This window comes from Podarcis cretensis (assembly GCF_951804945.1).
Source record: "Podarcis cretensis genome assembly, chromosome: 6".
In the NCBI taxonomy this organism is placed as follows: Eukaryota; Metazoa; Chordata; class Lepidosauria; order Squamata; family Lacertidae; genus Podarcis; species Podarcis cretensis.
Window position 1 is genome coordinate 98,381,474 of NC_137175.1, and position 14,440 is coordinate 98,395,913.

Genomic DNA, 14,440 nt, shown 5'->3' on the forward strand with positions numbered 1-14,440 from the left:
GACCCACCCCAGTGGCAAAGAAGGTACCCGGACTGGTACACAAATTTGGGGGAAAACCCCAAGAATATAATGGGTTCCGGACAGAAATAGAGTACGCACTGCAGCTGCAGCATGATGATTTTGCTGACGAGGCGGCGCAAGTGGCTTATATCGTGGGGCACCTTGAGGGCAGCGCGAGGGAATGGGTTAGACCCCTAATGGCCGCGCATAACCCCGCCATGAAGGACGTCCGGAAGTTTTTTCAGGCGATGGACGCTATGTATTCCAGCCAATTGGGGGAGAGTGTGACCCAACGGGAGCTGATGAGATGTAAGCAGGGGGACCGTTCCGTTAGAGACTATTGGTCCCGCTTTGCGATGCTAATACACAGGCTCGAATGGGATATGGACAGCCCGCCCATACGGATGCTGTTTGAGGAGGGGTTGTCCCCAGCCGTTAAAGATGAGCTCTCCCGCGTGCCCCGCCCGGAGACTATGGATCAGCTGACGAAATCTGCGCTGGCGATAGGCGCTCACCAGGAAACGCGTGCTTTGGAAAGGCGGGAAGGGAGAGGGGAGCGTTGCCCTGACTACCGCATTCCTGAGATGCCAAGGCAGCCTTCTGATGACGTGGTGCCAATGGAAATTGATGGGGCGCGCGCACGCGAGGTGCCGAGCGCCCACCAAGTAGTCAAAAGGGAGGCAAAGGCTGGGAGAAACTCCAAGAAATGTTTCCTCTGCCAACGGCCAGGACACTTTGCCAGGGTCTGCCTACAAAGAAAGGCTTGGCAAGGGATGGTGGGGGCCGCTGGAAATGAGGGGGAGGGGGCAGAGGACAAGGTGCAGGAAAACGCCAGCGCTTGACTGCCCACAGGGGGGCGCAGCAGCCAAGCGAACAACTAATTGAAGTGCCCCAACCGGACCCACCCAAGGTTTCTATAGCGATAGAGGTGACGCTAGAACTCCCAAATGGGCACCCAGTCAAGGTGAAGGCAATGTTGGACTCAGGGAGCTCCTGTAATTTTTTTAGTAAGGAGTTTGCGCTGGAGCACCAGATCCACTTGCTGCCACTGGATTTCCCACTCCAAGTCACCATGATAGATGGCAGAGAGTTGCTAGGGGGGGAGGTGACACATCAAACCCCGCCAATGAGAATGAGTGTGTCCAGGCACACAGAAACCATAGCCTTTCACGTGGCCACACTGGCGGGACCCCCAATAATACTGGGGATGAGCTGGCTAGTGCTACATGATCCAGTGGTGGCGTGGCACCAACGCACGGTCACCTTCAGGTCAGCCCACTGTTTGGAACACTATCTAGGAGGGGAGAAGCCCAGGGTGAGGTTGGCCAGAGCAGCAGCAACCACGCTGGAGCAGAAAGGGAAGGTGCCGCCACAGTACGCAGACTTACAAGAGGTCTTCAGCGAGAGGGAAGCGGACAGGCTGCCGCCACATAGGCCCTTCGACTGCCAAATCAACCTTCTCCCTGGGGCGCAGCTGCCGGTGGGTAAGCTGTATGCCATGTCCGACAGAGAGATGCAGGAGTTGCGAGACTTTATAGACAAGAACTTGAAAAGGGGGTTTATAAGAGAATCGAAGGCAGTGGGGGGCAGCCCTGTGTTTTTTGTGGATAAGAAAAACACGGATCAGCCGAGGCTCATCGTGGACTATCGAAAATTAAACCTGGTATCAGAACCCGTGACCTTCCCAATGCCCAGAATTGATGATATTCTGACCAGGGTAAGGAAGGGTAAGATTTTTACCAAGCTGGACCTTAGGGGGGCCTACAATCTGATTCGAATGAGAGAGGGGGACGAATGGAAAACCACCATGTTCACCCCCCTGGGGGCCTTTGAATATTTAGTTATGCCATTTGGATTACAGTCAGGCTCTGCCTGTTTTCAAAGCTTCATGCACCATGTGCTGGGTCCCCTGCTGTACAAGAACTGCGTAGCATTTCTGGACGACGTCCTGATCTATTCGGACAATGAAAAACAGCATGTCCAGGACGTCAGGGAAGTGCTGAAAAGGCTACGAGAGCACCAACTGTGGGTCAAGCTGGAAAAGTGCCAGTTTCACGCCAAAGAAGTGGAATTTCTGGGATACAGGTTGTCAGGCAGAGGCCTAGCCATGGACCCCGGCAAGGTGCAGGCGGTGCTGGAATGGAAGGCCCCCAAAACCCGGAAGGATGTGCAGAGGTTCCTTGGGTTCAGCAACTTCTACCGGAAGTTCATCAAGAACTTCGCCCACTTAACCGCACCCATCACGGATTGTCTCAGTAGCAAAAAGAAGTTCGTCTGGACGGAAGGTGCCCAACGTGCCTTCGAGGGGCTAAAGCAGGCGTTCGCCTCGGAGGAACAGCTCCTGCATGTGGATCTGCAGAAACCGATGAGGCTAGAGACCGACGCGTCGGACAGAGCGATAGGAGCGGAGTTGCTCCAGCCGGGACCGGCCCAAGACACATGGAGGCCGTGCGCCTTCTTCTCAAGGAAGCTGAACGAATCGGAACAGAACCACACGGTGTATGATCGTGAACTGTTAGCGATTTATGCCGCGTTTCGCCAGTGGAGACATCTCCTGATAGGGGCTCAGCACAAGATCCAGGTTTGCACTGACCACAAGAACTTGGAATACTGGAGGACAGCGCGAGTGCTCAACCAGCGACAGATTCGGTGGGCACAGGAGTTCTCCAAGTTCTTCTTTGAGATCAAGTACGTGCCAGGGCAAGAGAACGTGAGAGCAGACGCGCTTTCACGGAAACCGGAGTACACGGAAGGAGGAAGACCACCGGACGCTCGACATGTGTTCCCTGAGGAACGATGGGTTTGTGGGGGGGGGGGGGTTGGTTGGGAAACGAGAACTAACCGAGTTGATTCACCAGGACGAATTTGCCCAAACCAGAATCAGGGAACTAAGGGAAAATGGGAGAGACCGGGGGGACTTCGAGGTAAGGGAAGGGTTACTGTATTACAAGGGAGCAATGTATGTGCCTGGGGGGGCCTTACGGGAAAGGGTGCTCCGACAGCTTCACGACAACCCTACAGCGGGACACTTTGGGCAACACAAGACCATGTTACTGGTCACTAGGGAGTTTTGGTGGCCGAAGGTGAGGGAAGATGTACGAGAGTGGAATACCTAGTAGCGTGGGAGGGGGAGCCCGAGTCAGAAAACACGTGGGTTCCAGAAGGGGAAATAGATGATGGGTACCTAGTGGAAGAGTTCCACAACAGGTATCCGAGGAAGCCCAAACCTCTGGAGAGATTCTGGGAGGAGCAATTTGCCACCACCGATGACGAGGAGGAGGATTTTGTGGGTTTTCCAGCGTCCCCAGAGGAAGGAGGGGAGTCGTCAGGAGAGGAGGAATCAGATTGGGAAGCCCCTCCCATCAGAAACCGGGGCGGGTGGGAAGCGGGGTTTGAGTCCTCGGATGATGACGACAGCTCCTTTCGAGGGTTCCCTGCATCGTCGGCTGAAGATGGGGACAAGGTCACGTCACTGGGTCAGGCCGGGGGTGGAGGGGGTCCTGGGGGGGAGGTGGATGTCAGGGAACTGACATCAGAGCGAAAAGCGGAGGCAGGGCTCCAGAGCGATGCCGGAGAGGGAACCAGTCGGGGGGAAGGAATTCAGCGTGACACCAATAGAGAGGAGATGGAGGAATCGGTGTCAGGGCTCCAAGACCCTTCAATCGAAACCAGCGGAGAGAGCGCTGGCACGCCCTTGCCATCCCCTTACTTGCGCAGACGCGTTCCGCGCAGGGAACATAGGCGGAGACTTGGGGTCAAGCAGCTTTTATGCTGGAAGAGATTCAAGAAACGCCCACTGGCAGATTCTGCAAGTGACTAACAGGTCACGGAGGGCGAGCTCTAACCCTAAACATGGTTGAGCAAACCATCTAATTGAAGTGGAGGCAGTTTACGCACGAGTAACCACACTATACCATTATAAGGGATGAGAGGGGTCTAGCACCCAGTTTAAGGTGCACACACTCCAGACTCATAACACTATCCTTTACTAGGTGATAGTTGCAAAGCAATTAGGAAAAAGCATTGTAGCATTGGCACAATAAAGCTACCTTCCAACCCCTGCCTTTACACTCCTCAATGTATTTTTTTCTGGGTTCCCTTTCTTGCTTTCCTTTCCTCTTCTGCCTTTCTTCATAGCCTTCTTAGTTTTCTCTTTCCTCCCCGTCCCCATCTTGGCTTTCTCAGGCATTAATTTGGCCCCGCAGCAATGGCTGATCATGCCCTCAACCTAAACAGAACAGAGGAACTGCTAGTGGGAAGTTTGCCTACCCAGGTAAAAGGTATTAATCCTGTTCTAAAGGGCTGTAATTTCCCCTAAAAGAACCATGTTCATCACCTGAGGGTGGGTGGGTGTGCTCATTCATCCATTTTTGTAATGGGCAGAAATCACCTCTGTAACCCAGAGTACCTTTCCCCAACTTAGGAAGTTTTGCCAGCTATGGCACTACCTGGTCAAAGTAGCCTTGCTTCAGCAATTCATGCCTTGGTAATCTCCTCTGTGGACTATTGCAAAGTATTATGTGTGCTGTTGCTTTTTAAAATGTTCTGGAAATTTGTGTTGGTTCAGAAAGTAGCCAACAGACTGCTGAGACTGGATTGTATGAATCACACCACTCTGGTGATTAAGCAGCTCCCCTGGCTCACAGCCAACGAGGGAATATCAAACACATCTAGATCAAGGGAAGTAATAGTGCCACTGTATTCTGCTCTGGTCAGACCTCACCTGGAGTACTGTGTCCAGTTCTGGGCACCACAGTTCAAGAAGGACACTGACAAACTGGAACATGTCCAGAGGAGGGCAACCAAAATGGTCAAAGGCCTGGAAACGATGCCTTCTTAGGAACAGCTAAGGGAGCTGGGCATGTTTAGCCTGGAGAAGAGGAGGTTAAGGGGTGATATGATAGCCATGTTCAAATATATAAAAGGATGTCACATAGAGGAGGGAGAAAGGTTGTTTTCTGCTGCTCCAGAGAAGCGGACACGGAGCAATGGTTCCAAACTACAAGAAAGAAGATTCCACCTAAACATTAGGAAGAACTTCCTGACAGTAAGAGCTGTTCGACAGTGGAATTTGCTGCCAAGGAGTGTGGTCTAGTCTCCTTCTTTGGAGGTCTTTAAGCAGAGGCTTGACAACCATATGTCAGGAGTGCTCTGATGGTGTTTCCTGCTTGGCAGGGGGTTGGACTCGATGGCCCTTGTGGTCTCTTCCAACTCTATGATTCTATGATTCAAACACCTTCAATTGGACCTGGAAAAGGCCCTTTGCAGTTGTGACCAGGGTGCTTCATGGACTACCTCTCTCCACATGAACCTGTCTAATTGCTGGGATCTCCTTCAAAAGCTCATCTCAAATGGCCCTGCCAGGTAGGTAGAAGGGCATTTTCAGTGGCGGCTACCCAGCTGTGGAATGCTGACTCCAGAGTGGTGCCCTTTTTATTCTCCTAGGCCTGATGGTGTCTCATAGCTTTAAGATGCTTTTACCTTCTGTGACTTGTCTTTTAATGCTTCATGAATACTGTACTTCCAAAACAAGCAAACAGAGCAGGGAAGTGATTTTCAAGTTTCTGTTATTCCCCTTTTGGAAATTGCAGCTAGCTGTCAAACAAAGCATGTATGTCTCTTTTACACAAGGTACTCAAGAAGGAAATGCAGCTAATTAGAGTTGCTGTTAGTTGACATTTTATTATCATTTCAGGCTGGGAAGCCATCTTTCAGACAGAAGAAATGCATGGATCCTTGCACGATGGTTCAAGACTGGGGATGCTAGGAGCCATGGGATCTGAAATAAAGAGCAGCTGCTTTATCCTTTTGGCTATGCCTGGAATAGAGTGACACATGGGCTAGCTGGCAATGTTCATCCCAGTTATTATCACGAACAGCAAAGAGTCTTGTAGCACTTTAATAAGTTCAGTATGGCTCTGCACCTGAATCAGCACATGTAATCAATCTTTGCCATGGGAGCCTTGAGTCTTTTCCTACAGCAACTACTGTTATTTTTAAGCTGCCTTTCTACTGGATCCTGCACTGGGGGTGACTTACCAGCAGTAGACACGAGTACAATAAAAAAGCGTAGCTATGCACTCTGACGTGAATTGCAGTCCAAGCTCATGCATGTTGACCGGGTTTCACAAGGCCCAGTGGCAGGAAAGTATGCGCTGTATTTCAGCCTGAAAGTAAAGCACTGAAAGTTAATCTCTACGTAGAAGGGGATTTTCTAAAATAAAGAGCATTTCATAGCAACTCTTGCTTCCAATCTTCAGCTGCATGCCGTTGTGGCTCTTTGGATTTCGGAACAATACTTCTACCACAACTGGTAAACCAAGGTTTCCTCTGCTGCCCCCCTCACAGATTATATATGTATGTGTGTGTGCATATATATCCACACGCCCCCCTATATCTCCACCCGCCTCCGTCTCCAAATGGAGGGCGAGGCCGCGGCGCCTGGCGGGCCCGCTCCGCCCCTCTTCGCCGCCGAGCAGGAAGGGGCGGGCGGGCGGCTGCCGGGCGGGCGGGCGAGCGAGCGAGCGATGCATTAGCGGCGGCCCTGGAGGCGAGGCAGGGCTTTGCTGCTGAGGCGAGCGGAGAGGCGCCCAAGATGGCCCCTGCTGCAGAGGCGGCCGTGGCAGCAGCAGAGGGCCGGAGGGCGGAAGGGAAGGCCGCGGCCGGCCGGCTCCTGCTGCTGGTGGACAAGGAGGAGGAGGGCGCGACGGCCCCGTCCGTGGCCCGCAGCTGAGAGGAGCTGCCGCCGCCGCCGCCGCCGCCGTGAGGTAAGCGGGAGTCTCCCCGGTGGGCGGGTGGCGGGGAACAATAGGGCGGAGGCTGCGGCCTTCTCCTCTCTTTTCCTTCGGGCGGGCGGGCGGCGCCTCTACCTGGCCGGCCGGCGGGCCAGGCATTGCGGCCGGTGTCTCCGTGCGAGGCGCCCCAGCGGCCTCTGCCACCATTTCCCTTCCACTTCGCCGAAGCCTCGGTAGGCCTCAGGCTTCTGCCGGGCTCGCTTTCTGCCATCCCCGCCCCCGCGGCTTCGGAAGAGGCCGGGAAATATTCTGGGGGGCGGGGGTTACACGCGGTCTCAACTCATTCCAGGGGTGTGTGTGGGGGGGTATAGGGTATGGTATTCTTGGCTAGGGCCTGGTGCGCGGGGGTGGCTGGAAGCCCTTGCCAGGTGTGATCCTCACTGACCCTCCGTGGGCATTATCTCTGACAGCTCAGCCTTAGGCAGGTCTACTCAGAAGCGCTCCCATTGAGTTCAGTGGGACTTACTCCCGAGTAAGCGCGTGGGGGTCGCACTCTAAAGTAAACACACATATAGATCGGATCACACTGCACACGTCCATACTTCTAAGGGGAGAGTGCTGTCCCACCTGTTAAAAGATCACACATGCTTTTTTATTCTGTGCTTCTGTTCCCTAAATGTAGCTTCTGTGTTCAGTCTCTGAAGCTTATTGGGTTCTGACATGGACCTCCCTATGATCTTTTGAACATTATCCCTGGCAGTAGTCACTGTACTCCAGGCAGGAAAGAAACGTTAAGAACACAGAACAAAATGTAATTCTAAAAATTCTCGAGGCGTACAAGTACCCCTACCTTCTGTATATTTATCATGTATGTAACTTTCAGTGTCATGGTTTCAGAGGATTGGACAAAAGTCTGCTTCCCAGGAAATGGAGGATCTGGTTTGGCTACCTGAAGCAAGCAAGCAAACCTTTGTGTTCAGGGAGAGAGTTGATATTGAGCAGGAAGTGACATCTGCAAACAGTTCACCAAGAAGCCATGTAAAATTTCATTGCACAAAATGAAGGCTGTTGACTTTATTCCTCACCCATCTCTTCATAAACACAACTGTCACACTGTATTATTTTGGTAGAATAAATTGTGATTTAGTTATTTATTTTGACTTCTATCAGATAGTGTTTTGGTTATGAGAGAACACTGTGAATTGTGTTCATGAAAATTAACAGGAATTTGTATTTACTTACCTGGTCGCTACATATGATGAAGATCACATAGAATTCATTATTTAAGGAATTTTTACTCCATTCTTTAGCTGAAAAGCCTTCTAGAATGGCTTACAAAGATCAGGATCAATATAGTCCCTGTACCCAGGATTATATTCTAAAATGATATGTAAAAATGCATTCAAGTGAGTAAACAGAATGACAGGGCCTGAGGGACAGGTCAATCTGCCTTTTCTCTGCTAGCTCAGCTTCTATCATTACTTGGTATTGAACCCTCATCATATTTAGCAAGTATGAAAACATTATGTCCTGGTGGAATAAGGACAGATAAGTTGCTCTTTACTTCTCTACCTGCTCAGGTTCTGTGCTGGCTGTAGGGAGTGAAATCCCTTCCACTCCGACCAGCCCAGAAACCAAACAAGCTGGCAGAGGAGGAGCTGTGATCAGTCCTCCTCTGCCAGACTTCTGTATTTTCCTGCAGCATCTGCAGAAAACAAAGCTCCTCCCTGCAGGTATAGAAAGTATAGAAAGGGGGTCTGGTGGCAAAAGGACAGGGCGATCATTGGCTTTGCTACCAGCCCACCACATTTCTATGCTGAAGGCACAACAGACAAAGCCTGCTTTTGCACATGTAGCATATAAATCAATTGGGCTAATAGAAGAGGCAGATAAGTCTCCATTCCTCTTCTGGCGCCTGCTGCATTTCTGGTCCACGGGTTGTTGTTTTTTTGTTCTTTTTACTAGCAGATAATGTCCCTTGTAGGGATGCAGGTGGCGCTGTGATCTAAATCACTGAGCCTTGGGCTTGCCGATCGGAAGGTCGCGGTTCGGGTGAGCTCCCGCTGTTCAGTACCAGCTCCTGCCAACATAGTGGTTCGAAAGCATGTCAAAGTGCAAGTATATGAATAGGTACTGTTCTGGAGGGAAGGTAAACAGCGTTTCTGTGCGCTGCTCTGGTTTTGCCAGAAGCGGCTTAGTTATGCTGGCCACATGACCCGGAAAAACTGTCTGTGGACAAACGTCGGCTCCCTCAGCCAGTAAAGCGAGATGAGCGCCGCAACCCCAGAGTCGTTCATGATTGGACTTAACTGTCAGGGGTCCTTTACCTTTTTTAAATATCAACTCTTAAGGCTGTGTGTGTCTTGTACACAAAGGAAGCATTTGATTGGATGTGATAAAATCCTTTCTTGTAGGAGATACTGTACTAGAAGACTCTCTGGGTCTTTTGTTAGTGCTGATGTTGCCTTAAGTAGGTTCTTGCATCCTGCTGTATGGCAGAGCTTTCCCTGGGTAATATTTATATAAATTGTGATTACATGCAAAACAGTATGATTGCTGCAGCTCTACTCATTTCTGTTCATTGATCATGCCAGAAATAATATTCACTACTGTCATATTTGGCAATAATTTTGTCCTGGCTCATGGACAAATTACTGTGATGCTTGCAACATGCTCTTATACATGTTTACTCAGAATCAAGTCCCACTGAATTCAGTAGGACCTGCTGTCAATTGAGTGTGCATAAATTGCAGTATTACTGCATAGCAGGGGTGGGCAAGAGATAGATTGGAAATTTGGTAGATTGGAACAGTTTTCTGACTTCCGTTTGTTGGAACAAAGACAGTTCCCCTGAATTTAGCTGTTAACAGACCCTGATGTGTGATAACTAGATGTATAGTTAAATTATACCAATAGGTAATTTACTCCTTTCCCAAGCCATCATCTTGCATATGTGCCTGGCTTTGGTTGGTGCACCTTTGGTTTCCAAAAACAATTAAAACATAACCCACAAATCTAGTTGCCCATTCTTGCTATATTTTACGATGTTAAATTATCCAAATTTGTTGCCATGTCTTCATTGTGAAGTAGTAATGTTCATTTACTAAACACACTTACAATCTAAAAACGATATTTTGTTGTTTATGTATGATAATGGTCACGTCTCCTCTACATGGTGGTTTCTAAACTCATGGTATAAATGTCCTTTGCTTATCACAATGGTGATCATTTTCAGTTTTCAGCTCCCCACTTTTTTCAAACTGGAGAAATTAAAATCTCATTAGGCTACAGTTCTAGTCTCCTGGATGCTGGTGACTGGTGTTGGGAGTTAGAATGATGTGTAATTGTTTCTTTGCTGATGGAGAAGAATGCCTCTGGTGATAAGACTGCCATATTTCACAGTAGCCAGTGAAATGGATTGTTTTGGGGCAGGGCACCAGAGGCTTTGAATTTAATGGATCCAAAGCCCCACAGATCCCTAAGGAGCCTCTGTCTGGAGCTACTACAGCAGAAAAGAAAGAAACCTTCCACCCCCCTCTTTTGTCATGGCTGGCAGAAGCCAACAGGGCTTCTGAGTACCACTTTTGTGCTCAGGTCCTGGTTTTGGGGTTCCCACAGGTATCTTGTTGGCCACTGTGAGAACAGAATGCTGGACTAGATGGGCATTGGCCTGGTACAACAGAAGTACTGTTGGTAGATGGGACTGTTGGGTTTACATCAAATTCTGAATGAGGCTGCACTCTCCTGAAATAGCAGGTGGGTAGCTTGGGGGTGCTCCTTGAAGCAGTGCTCCTGTTTGATGTATGTGTGGCAAAGGATGCCTTTTTCCTGCTTCAGCTGGTACACCTACCACAACCCTTCCTGATAAAAGGTGGACCTTGCTGCAGTCACTATAGCAAGCTGTATGTTGAGTCTGCCATTAAAAAGCATTTGGAAACTTCTGTTAGAGCAGAATGTTGATGGGAGCTTTGATTCTATCACATTGGTTTTCTGTGATTTTTACTGAACTTGCCCTGAAAGCTCTTAATATATTGGGCTAGTTTAGGAACTTTCTCTTTGCATATGTTCCTCCCCACATTCTTAGATCTTTAAACCTCAGTAGGTACATTGGTGTCAACTGGAGATAGGACATTTTCTATTGTGACTTGTATTCTATGGAGTACCTTGCTGCACCAGGCAGCTCTAGAGTGGTTAATTGTATAATTTTGCTGGCTCAGTTTTGTGCTGCTGCAATTTTTAAAACAGTTTGTATACTATTTTTAATGTCTACTGTATTTTTTTTAGAGACAGTTTGCTTTTATTCTGTATTCATTACAGTCTTCTCAGAAAAATAGGTGGGATAGAAAATGTAAAATGGGCATTATAAACCTACAAAACAGCAGGGGGGGGAACAGCCCATCCTCAACAGCTGCGTACATACCTCATATCATCCAGTTTTCTTAAAATTTTGTACGTTTGTTGAAGGATCAAAACTAAGTTTAAATCTAAATTTAAATTTTTTTATTTCATCTTGTTTTCATTTGAACTTTTTAAAAAATGACTATTTTTGCCATGCAAAAATGCTTAAAAGCTGAGCCCAGAATTCAGACATTTCAAAACTAAAAATACCAATCTCTTCAAAACTTCATAGGCTTTAATATGATATGTCAGATGATGGGCTTGCTTTAAATGTTAAAGTTAAGTTTTAAAATTTAAAATGATTTAAAATTAATATGATTTTTTAAAAATCTGAAAAATGTATTTATTATTTCATATTTCTAAGAGCTACTTGAAACTTTCATCTTGGGATCTGAAAGCTACAGACAGCTTTCAGGGTCACATGGCCAGCATTACTAAACTGCTTCTGGTGCAAGGAACTGTGCCAAGTGCCAGATGCATGGAAATGCCGTTTGCCTTCCTGCCACAGTGGTACGTATTTATCTACTTGCACTGGTATGCTTTCAAACTGGCAGGACCTGGAACAGAGCAATAGGAGCTCACCTCGTTGTGCAGATTTGAACTTCTGGCCTTCCGATCAGCAAGCCCAAGAGGCTCAGTGGTTTAGACCACAGCGCCACCCGTGTCGCTGGAGAACAGACTGGGAAAACTCTGCCTCTTGTACTTACCTCTCACACCTCAGTTAGATGGGGGAACCGAAGCTAGATAATGTTGTCATGGTGGTTCTTAAGTTGTTCAGGTCCCAACAGTTTCAAAGGTAAGAACCAGCACATTAAATTAAAACTGTGGTTAAATGGGTAACCAATAAAGATTGAACAACAAGAGCATTTGATGCATTTTATGTTCTTTTAAGTAGCAAATTAAGTTTAGATTGCCTTGTGTGTACAGTCATCCCCTCCCCCCCCACACTTAATGTTCTGGGCCTCTGCGCATATAAGCAAAAATTGCATAAGTGGGGAGAACCCTCTAAATGCCCAGTTTTTAATTAATATTAAAATTATTAATTAATTAATTAATTTTGTATACTGCCCTATACCCACAGGTCCCAGGGCGGTTCCTGCTCTCCATCTCTCTCTCTCCATCTCTCTCTCTCTCTGTCTCTCTCCACACATCTCTTTGTTCAACTAGAGTTTAAGCTCTGGGGCTGGCTGAAGACTGGAGGACACTCAGAAAAGTGGCTACTGCTGCGCTTCCTTGCACATCAGCTGTTATGCGGGGAGGCTGAGCAGTCTAAACAAAGCCCTGCAGCACCTCCAGTCTCTTTGGGGCTTCCTCTGCCCTCATTGACATCCTCTTTGGGCTCCAGAGAGGGTCTCTTCACAAGCCATGAGGACTCTCTCCTGCCATTTCCTGGTTTGAATTTATTTTTTTCTTTCCCAGCACTGTGCAGTCACACAGAAGTGGGAGCGATGCCCGCATTAATTTTTTTTATTGGATTTTTTTTATCTTGTCGGTATATCAGGTTGACTATTTTCTTTTAAATATTTATATTCCACTTCTCCAGGCAAAGCCTGTTCAAAGCAGTTTACAACAATAAGGAGTTACAACTGTAAAAAAATACTCCAGGAAAAAAGATAAAATGCATTCAGAAACTTCCATACCATCTGATTAGCTCTCAGGCTGGCATCCTTTATCAGTGCTGAATTGAAGTAGAGTTAAATGGGTCAATCTTGTGTATATCTACTCAGAATTGAGCCTCACTCATACATTTTCTATTACTGGGGAATGATCAGGAGCTCACCAAGTTAGTGGCTAAATATCTCTAATTGGTTTTTTGTCGTCGAAATACACTGCAGACGTCTGATCTCCCTGGAGACTTAGAGATGCAACGATAGACTGCTCTGCCTCCTTTCTTTTAGCAAATATTTTGTGCCACTGGGGAAGTGGTAATTCTGTATTGATTTGTTTTGGATGTTTGTATGTGATGCCAATAAAAGGTTTGATGATGGTGAAATTGAGCCTCACTGAGGTAAAGGAAGCTTACTCCCAAGTAACTGTATGGCACTGTAGCCTCAGGCACTTTCATGTGAATAAGTCCTATTCATAGAATCATAGAATCTTAGAGTTGGAAGGGACTCAAGGCTCATCTAGTCGAACCCCCTGCAATGCAGCTAAAGCATCCATGACAGATGGCCATCCAGCCTCCGCTTAAAAACCTCCAAGGAAAGAGAGTCCACAACCTCTTGTGGGAGTCTGTTCCACTGCCGAACATCTCTTATGGTCAGAATTTTTTTTCTGAATGTTTAGTTGGAATCTCCTTTGTTGTAACTTGAAGCCACAAGAAGTGGGACTTCTTAGTAGAAATGTTTAGGACTGTGCTCTTGAGCAGCCTGAGCAGCCTTCTAATTTGCAATCGCCTTTCCACCAGGAGTTTGCATTTAGAGCCAAATTAACAAATGATATAACTGTGTAGACTACCACTGAGCCTCTTGGATTTGCTGTTTGAAAGGTTGGCAGATTGGATCTGCATAATGGAATTGAGCTCCCATTGCCCTGTCCCAGCTCCTGCCAACGTAGCAGTTCGAAAGCACACCAGTGCAAGTAGATAAAGAGGTACCACTGTGGCGGGAAGGTAAATGTCATTTCTGTGCGCTCTGGTTTCCGTCATGGTGTCCCGTTGCACCAGAAGCAGTTTAGTCATGCTGGCTGCATGACCTGGAAATCTGTCTGTGGACACACGCCAGCTCCCTTGGCCTGAAAGTGAGATGAGTGCCGCAACCCCATAGTTGCCTTTGACTTGACTTAACCGTCCAGGGGTCTTTTACCTTTACAAGTGTACAAGAGACAAGGTGCGGGCTGAATTCATCTTAAATTGGCCCTCATTTATTGTAAAGGTAAAGGTACCCCTGACCGTTAGGTCCAGTCGTGGATGACTCTGGGGTTGTGTGTTCATCTTGCTCTATAGGCCGAGGGAGCTGGCGTTTGTCTGCAGACAGCTTCTGAGTCATGTGGCCAGCATGACTAAGCCGCTTCTGGCAAACCAGAGCAGCGCACGGAAACACCATTTACCTTCCCGTCAGAGCGGTACCTATTTATTTACTTGCACTTTGACGTGCTTTCGAACTGCTAGGTGGGCAGGAGCTGGGACCGAGCAACGGGAGCTCACCCCATCGCGGGGATTCGAACCGCCAACCTTCTGATCGGCAAGCCCTAGGCTCTGTGGTTTAGACCACAGCGCCACCCGCGTCCCTTTCATTTATTATAACCACATTTTAATATACTACTTGGTTTTTCAATGTCTTAGTTAAGGTGATAACTTCACAAATTTA

The 14,440-nt window shown here is 48.0% G+C and overlaps 1 protein-coding gene and 1 long non-coding RNA gene across 7 annotated transcripts in view; one reads left to right on the forward strand and one right to left on the reverse strand.

Annotated features, from left to right (window-relative positions):
• Nucleotides 1–5,662: 5,662 nt before the first annotated feature.
• Nucleotides 5,663–6,456, reverse strand: LOC307218940. Its single transcript, XR_013840162.1, has 2 exons — nucleotides 6,040–6,456; nucleotides 5,663–5,779 (listed from the first exon to the last, which is right to left on the reverse strand). It is a non-coding gene; the product is annotated as an uncharacterized lncRNA (long non-coding RNA).
• Nucleotides 6,457–6,577: 121 nt separating this feature from the next.
• Nucleotides 6,578–14,440, forward strand: part of RC3H1 (ring finger and CCCH-type domains 1) — a 73,868-nt gene continuing 66,005 nt past the window's right edge. For all 6 annotated transcript variants that reach the window (XM_079981188.1, XM_079981189.1, XM_079981190.1 and 3 more), the window contains exon 1: nucleotides 6,578–6,767. The gene's annotated coding sequence lies outside the window, so the exon portion shown is untranslated. The remainder of the gene's footprint in view (nucleotides 6,768–14,440) is intronic.